This window comes from Hipposideros armiger, unplaced genomic scaffold, assembly GCF_001890085.2.
Source record: "Hipposideros armiger isolate ML-2016 unplaced genomic scaffold, ASM189008v1 scaffold_686, whole genome shotgun sequence".
Lineage (NCBI taxonomy): Eukaryota > Metazoa > Chordata > Mammalia > Chiroptera > Hipposideridae > Hipposideros > Hipposideros armiger.
In genome coordinates this window covers 811887-818885 of record NW_017732036.1, presented here as the reverse complement: position 1 = coordinate 818885, position 6999 = coordinate 811887, and positions in this window count along the sequence as shown.

The window sequence follows — 6999 nt, the reverse complement described above, 5'->3', positions numbered from 1 at the left end:
CTTTTTTCTACTTTGAACTGTTTTTGCAAAAGAAGGGATAGACTTCTGTAAAAATTACGGATTGGCAACTATTTTCAAAATAATATTATTTAAAAAATCAGAATGGATTTTGAAAATGCTTAATGTTTTCTTTTTGTCCTCTTTCCTCCGATCAATATCACCTTCTTTTTCCAATTTATAAACATAGGAAGAAACAAGGTAATTGACTCAGCTTGGCTCTAAGTGATACATTTGAGAGTCAGAATACATCTAAAATAATGGTGATAAGCAGATCTCTACAGAATCTTATTCATTAGAATAGATTATGTATCCTCTCATTTTTTTTTTCATCCATGCTGCTGGCAAGTGAAGATAGAATTTTTAAAATTGTCTTTTGATTTTGAGGTAGGTTAGCCATCACTCTGTACTCTTTTGCTATATAATACCACGTTCCTTGTCACAGCCATGCATGACGGCTACATAGCTATAGCTAACTAGAGAAGTATTGGGTCATCAGGAAAGTCCTGACACATTTTTGCATTGAAAAACATAGAAAAATACGTCATGACTTTCCCGACGACCCAATAGCAAGGTCACATTTGCTCATTCTTGTTAATTGATTAGTTCCTTTTTCTCTGACACTGGTGAGTTTGTCTTTGATAAATGTATCCAACAGGTAGATAAGTAACCAAGAATGAGAAATGCTATTGGAGACAAAAGAACCACAAAACTTTTGCACAGACAGTGGTGGCTAGTTTAGCTTCATTGGCACAAGAGATTTGTATTAAGGAAAGAATCACATTTTAATGTCACGATATTTTTCACAGAGAGCAAAAAAATGAGTATAAATAAAAAATGTTTGGCTTCAGGTAGGAGGTACTTATGGACCAAAGAAAATAAAGAGGTCTCCTTCTCTTGGATGCTTAAATTAAAATAGACTTATTTGGAGTCATAGAAGACACAGCTCAAAACAGGATTCTTCCGAAACACACCTACACATCAGGAAGGTTTAATAGTAACTCTTAATACCGGACAATATTTAACAAAACCTCTTTACTTTACTCATTTTCTCTGTTTGACTTGGCAAACGATTAAACCAGCTGTTGGATGCAAAGCCACGTGTTATCACTTCAACGGTGTAGTAACAACCAGAAATTAAAATCTTTGTGAAAATATATTTTTTTCATAATGGTTTTATGGACATAGATCATAGCTTCTCATTGTGTTGCAGAAGGCACAGACTTGGGAAAAGGCAAAGCCTCTTTAGCTTTTCCAGACTATATGACAATCTGGTAATAGCATGATTAACTTCTTAAGAAACAATTCCTTTTGATTGAATTGACACATGTAAGTTATTGAGTACATTCACCTGATATAGGCAAGTCATTATACAGTGATACTTAAGTCAGTATTGGAAAGGTATTAGCCATAAAATATTTGGGATTGGTCAATTAATCCCCCCAAACAGGTAAGGTTATTTATGACAGGCAGTAATAAATTCAGACTGCATTGTAAACCTGAGAGCAACAACTATCAATTAAAATAATAAATATAGCAATGATAATAAAAGAAATATAGCTAAACAACTATAGAAGATGTAGAAGGCACTACTAAAATTATTCAGTTAATCCAAATAAAAGTAGGAAAAGAGAAACAAAGAGATGAGACATATAAAAGTAAATATTAAGATAGTATCCTAAAACTGAGCCATATCAATTATCACATTAAATGTACGTAATTGAATTAACCATTTAAAGGCTGATATTATCTTGATTAGTTATTAAAAAATAAATGAAGTCCTAAATATATAATATTTCCAACAAATGAAATGTAAATATAAAAGCGGAGATGTCTTAAAAGTGAAATGAGAAAATATGTAAATAAATAATCATAAGGAAGCTGGAATAGTTATATTAATATTAGGAATAGCATAATTAAAGGTAGGGTATGTTATAAGAGATAAAGTGGATATTTCATGATGATAAAAAGTTTAATTTATCAGTAAGACACCATAATCCTTAATATGTATGTATCTAGTAATAGAGCTTCAAAATACTTAAAGCTAATTTTGAGATCTAAAAGTTTAAAAATACAAATTTACAATTATAGTTGAAAATTCTAACATTCTCAGTAATTAATAGAGCATGTCAATTTTCACAGATTCACTCACACACAGATTTATGTGTGTGAGATATGATCAACAAATAAACTGAATGTTTAAATAAAAAAATACAAAAAAACAATGCCATTAATCTCCCTCAAAATATCCTTCCTCACTTCGAATACACTTATCCCATCATTCTTGCCACCTTCTGAAGCAGTTCTGGAAGTGCTCTTTCCTGAGTGTCTTTAGTTGCACTGTTGCAGCTGTCTCGATGTCTTGAATCGATCCAAAATGTTTACCTTTCATGATCATTTTGACTTTGGGTAAGAGCCAAAAGTCACATGGTGCCAGATCCAGTGAATAAGGTGAATGAGGACTCACCATAATATTTTTATTTGACAGAAATTGCCATATACCAGAAGCAATGTGTGACATGGAGTGTTGTCATGATGGAGGATGAAGTAAAGACACTGACGATAGACGACTTCCAGAATTGCTTCAGAAAGTCGCAAGAATGATGGGATAAGTGTGTTCGAAGTGAGGGGGAGTATTTTGAGGAGGAAAATGGCAATGTGTCTTTTACCATAATAATTTTTTTTAATTTAAACATTCACCATATTTTGTGATCACACCTCATATATACATACAAAATAGGTACTGACACATTATATGTGTACAATTAAGATGTAAATATTTAAATGTTATTCACAATATAGAACACTATGACCAACAACTATGACATATACTTCTCTTCAAGTGCACATTGAACATAAAGCAAAATACACCAAAGGCTCTACCATAAAACAAGTATCAATACATTCTAAAGTACTGAAATCAGACATAGTCGATACTCTGACTACCACAGAATTGAACTAGAAAATAATAACTAACGGATAGCTAAAAATAGGTAGATTTAAAACCGGCATGAATCCAATATTTCCACCCCCATTCTTCCTCTTTGGACGTCTGCAACCTAGGGAGAGAGAGGTAGATTCACGTATTTCTTCTGGTCTAAAACACATGCTCAGAGCAAATTGTCAAAGCACCTTGTGTAGAATAGAAACCAACTGTTTGCCTAAGTGCAAATAAAATTTCGCTTTTCATTTAGTGATTAACCTTTGTTGTGCACGGCCCTCTAAACTACAAAACGTGGGGATGTGGAGTAAGGGCAGGGTAGAACCCAGGTATGAAAACCATTCAGAGTTAGCTACAAGATCTTACTACCAAACCAAGGAGATTGAAAACATTTTTTTAAACAATCCTAAATTTTGTTGGGTATATGAAAAATAGTTAAAAGTTGATGTTTATAATTCTTGTAATATAAAAATTTTCCCTGCAATTTTTTTCTCCTTCTAGTTTCTCAATAGTTTTACAGTAACTTTGAACTTTATATAATTGTATAATAACATTTAATTTACTCATCTGGCTATTATTTCCTTATTGTATACTCCCTAAGTGTTATGATAATGAAAACTTGTAAATATTTTTAATGCTAAAGAAAATATTTTCCTATGAACGCCAAATAAAAATATCCATTATATATATATATTTTTAAATTTTGACTGGCAGAAAAAATTCAAGATAACATATTAGACAAAAAATTTCTAGATATTTATTTAGCTGTTAGTGGATTAAAACTTATTAGGCTACATTGTACGGAGCATCAAGAGAACATGAAATTCTTAATAAGGAAAAAAATGTCAACTGACCTATTTATTATATTTTCCTCTGTTGTGTCCGCAGCATTTAATCTGAAAGTAAGACTCAAGTCCACCCTTAGATGAAAAATAAACTATTTTTTTTAAATTTATAAATGGAATATGTTTACATTCATTGCTGTGTATTAGTTAGGACTGTTTTAGCAAACTGGTTTGAAGTTTTTTACCAGATTACAAACTAAATTAAGATACATGGTGTGATTATAGGGTGTAGTTATTGAACTCTCTTTTTATAGAACTGTTATTTTTGAAAAGTTTAATAACATTTTTTTAATGAAATTCATCAGCAGAGGAGAAAAATTATGGATTGTTTATATAGATTTTGAATCTTCATTCATGTGTTGAAGTATTTAGTTTTGTTCCTACTTGCTTGACTATTGTGAAATAATCCCAATAACACATTCAGCTACAGCATTTTCTAGAAAAGAATGGCTATTTCAGCATCTCAATAGTTAAGAAAGTCACGGTTAATTTTGCAGTTTCCAAAATAACGACATTCAAATCAATCTAAGCTTTAATGAAATGAAAATATCTTCTAAATCCACACAAAAATGTTGTAGTTATTTATAGTAGGAATATGGAAAACCACTTTCATGGAAGTGAATAGCAGTGTCTGAGAACGTCAGTGCAATTGGGCAAGTAGATGACATCCGAATTGCACACAATAAACCACAATTATAGACAAACATAAACCCAAAGTGAATGTGAGCCAGAACTGTGTATCTAGTTTGATGAATTTGTTTTATTCAACTTAATATATTTTTATTCCATTTGAATGTTTTCTCATAAGCCATTGAGTGACTGAAAACAATTACTCATTTTAAAATTATATTTGATTTTAAAGGACATCTTTGCTTGTTGAATGTTCTGTTTCAAGATATAAATTTCATATTAAATATAAGTGTAATTTAGGAATAGAGCATGACATAAAATTGTTGTTGCTTAAAGATAACTGTAAGTGAGGGATACAGGCAATAGGAAAGGTATCATGTTTACCTATTGGAAACAGAAAAATTTAAAGGAACACTTTTTGGAGAAATTATTGCAGATCCACAAGACACAAACAGAAAAGGGTGGGGTGAGATGAGAGAGAGAACAGAAGCAAGACTATGAAGGGAGAAAACAGGGTGAGTGGTAGTTTGGATTGTTTTAAACTACACAAATGTGGGTTGCCAAGATCCTATTGTTATTTCTGTCTGATAGGGTTAGAGACTGGGCCAAGGCTGCCATCTTCCAATCCTCATCGTCTTGGTAATGGGAAACCCACTTGATGGTAATGAAATGACAATGAGAAAAACTTCATGCAAATCAAATAAAATTATAATTCGAGCAAGCACCTAATTAGCTGCACCTTCAGAGAAAGAATGAAGAAAAGAGTTTTCCACATAAAAAGATGCCATCCTATAGAGGAGGAAGGAATATGACTTATGTTTGTAAATGTGTTGACTAAAACCTGTGGGCCAAGGGAGATCGTCCAAGTCTTGCTCTTTTGCATCTCCTGCATGGGAAGGTTTTAGTCACTGTAATCTTAAATCTATCCATCATGTATTGTGTGACCAGATTTTCTCACTTAGGCTTCTCATACATCATTTTTCATAAGTAAAACCTTAGCTATTAGAAATGCAAAGTTGGGATGACATAGATGCTCCTTCTCTCAATACTCTCCGTGGAGTTCAGAGTAGTTGAAGCAGCCTTTGACCCAGAAGGTCCTCCCTCTTAATTCTACTTTGAAGGATTGGGTTTACTCATAGAGGAGTACTAGATAGGGAGTCAATGTCTTGGAACAGTACACAAAGAGATGGTGCTCCAGGATCTCCACAGTTAGAATACGATCCTATGCTGATGGGAAGATAGACGGACTATGTCAGAGCCTAACATGCTTACCGGAGGTGTGGTTTCATTAGAGATTCTACAACTAGATCCATGTATTATTAATTTATTGCATGAGTGTTTCAGCAATGTGAGAAACATTTTTTTTCCTTCAAGGAAATACAGAGAAGAGGTGCCAAGTTAATAAGGGAGACAATATTTTCATCAGAGGAGAAAAACAAATCTTAAAAGTATAGGTGGTATAACAATCTTTCCTTACCCAAGATATGACCATCATGATGTCTAGAAAGATAAAGACTATGAAAATAAGGCACCAGAAAAAAATATGTAAGGTATTACTGTGATATAGCCAGGAACTGAGAGACAGAATAAAGCCATTTTTCAAAATTGTTGTATCTCTAGCATCTAGAATACTTGCAAGAAAATAGGAGGCTCTTAACAAGTACTTGTATTATAAGTATTGAGTGGGACAAAAAAGTCTATTTTCCTGCCTATCCCTCCCTAAATGCATAGTTTAGTAAATTATGTATGGGGTCTCTTTATTGGCTATGTGTTTAATTTGCATAGTTTTCCTCTTTATTACATAATTACAAAAGGTCTGCTAAACTGACCACTTTTTGCTCATTTTATTCCCTAACATTTTTTCCTATTAACTAACCTTCATATCTTCCCCTTCTATACAATAGTCTTCCTGAAAAGCACCTCACAAAAAGTGTCTCCCTGCTATATCAAGAGTAATGAGAAATTATATTACAAGATACTTGTATACCTAGTAGAAATTATATATTTTCAAAAGCTTTGTATTTAAGTATTTTATAAAGATTATAAAATGCACATGTATTAAGTATACAGTTCAAAGATCATTTACAAAATTAAAACATGATTTACCTACTTCCATTCACCCTATACATGTTCACTTGTCCTTTCTCTGTTATTACCTTCCCTCAGCACTAACTACTCCCCTATTTTGAACATTTTTGTAAATGCAATAAGCTCAATATGTTCTTTTTTGTATCTGGCTTTATTCAGGCAATATTATGTTGTGAGAGTCATCTATAATGCTCTTTTATATTTTGAAATCACATTTAATTGTAGGAATAAACCTCAGTTATTGTGTTAATCTATTCTACTATTGATAGTGTTAAAATTAAATACAAAATGGAGACCAGATTCGAGAATTCCCTGAGCAGACAAAGCCATTTAAGCCACATAAGCAAAACTAAATCTAGCTTATTCCATGAATATAAGTGAAACTTAGCTTAACTTATTTCTTATAAATGTCTCTAATAATCATAAAAGAAATGTCAGTCATGTTTTTAAAAAGTGGTATAAAATAATCACTTTTGACTAATCCCCTGCTGCCTGGAA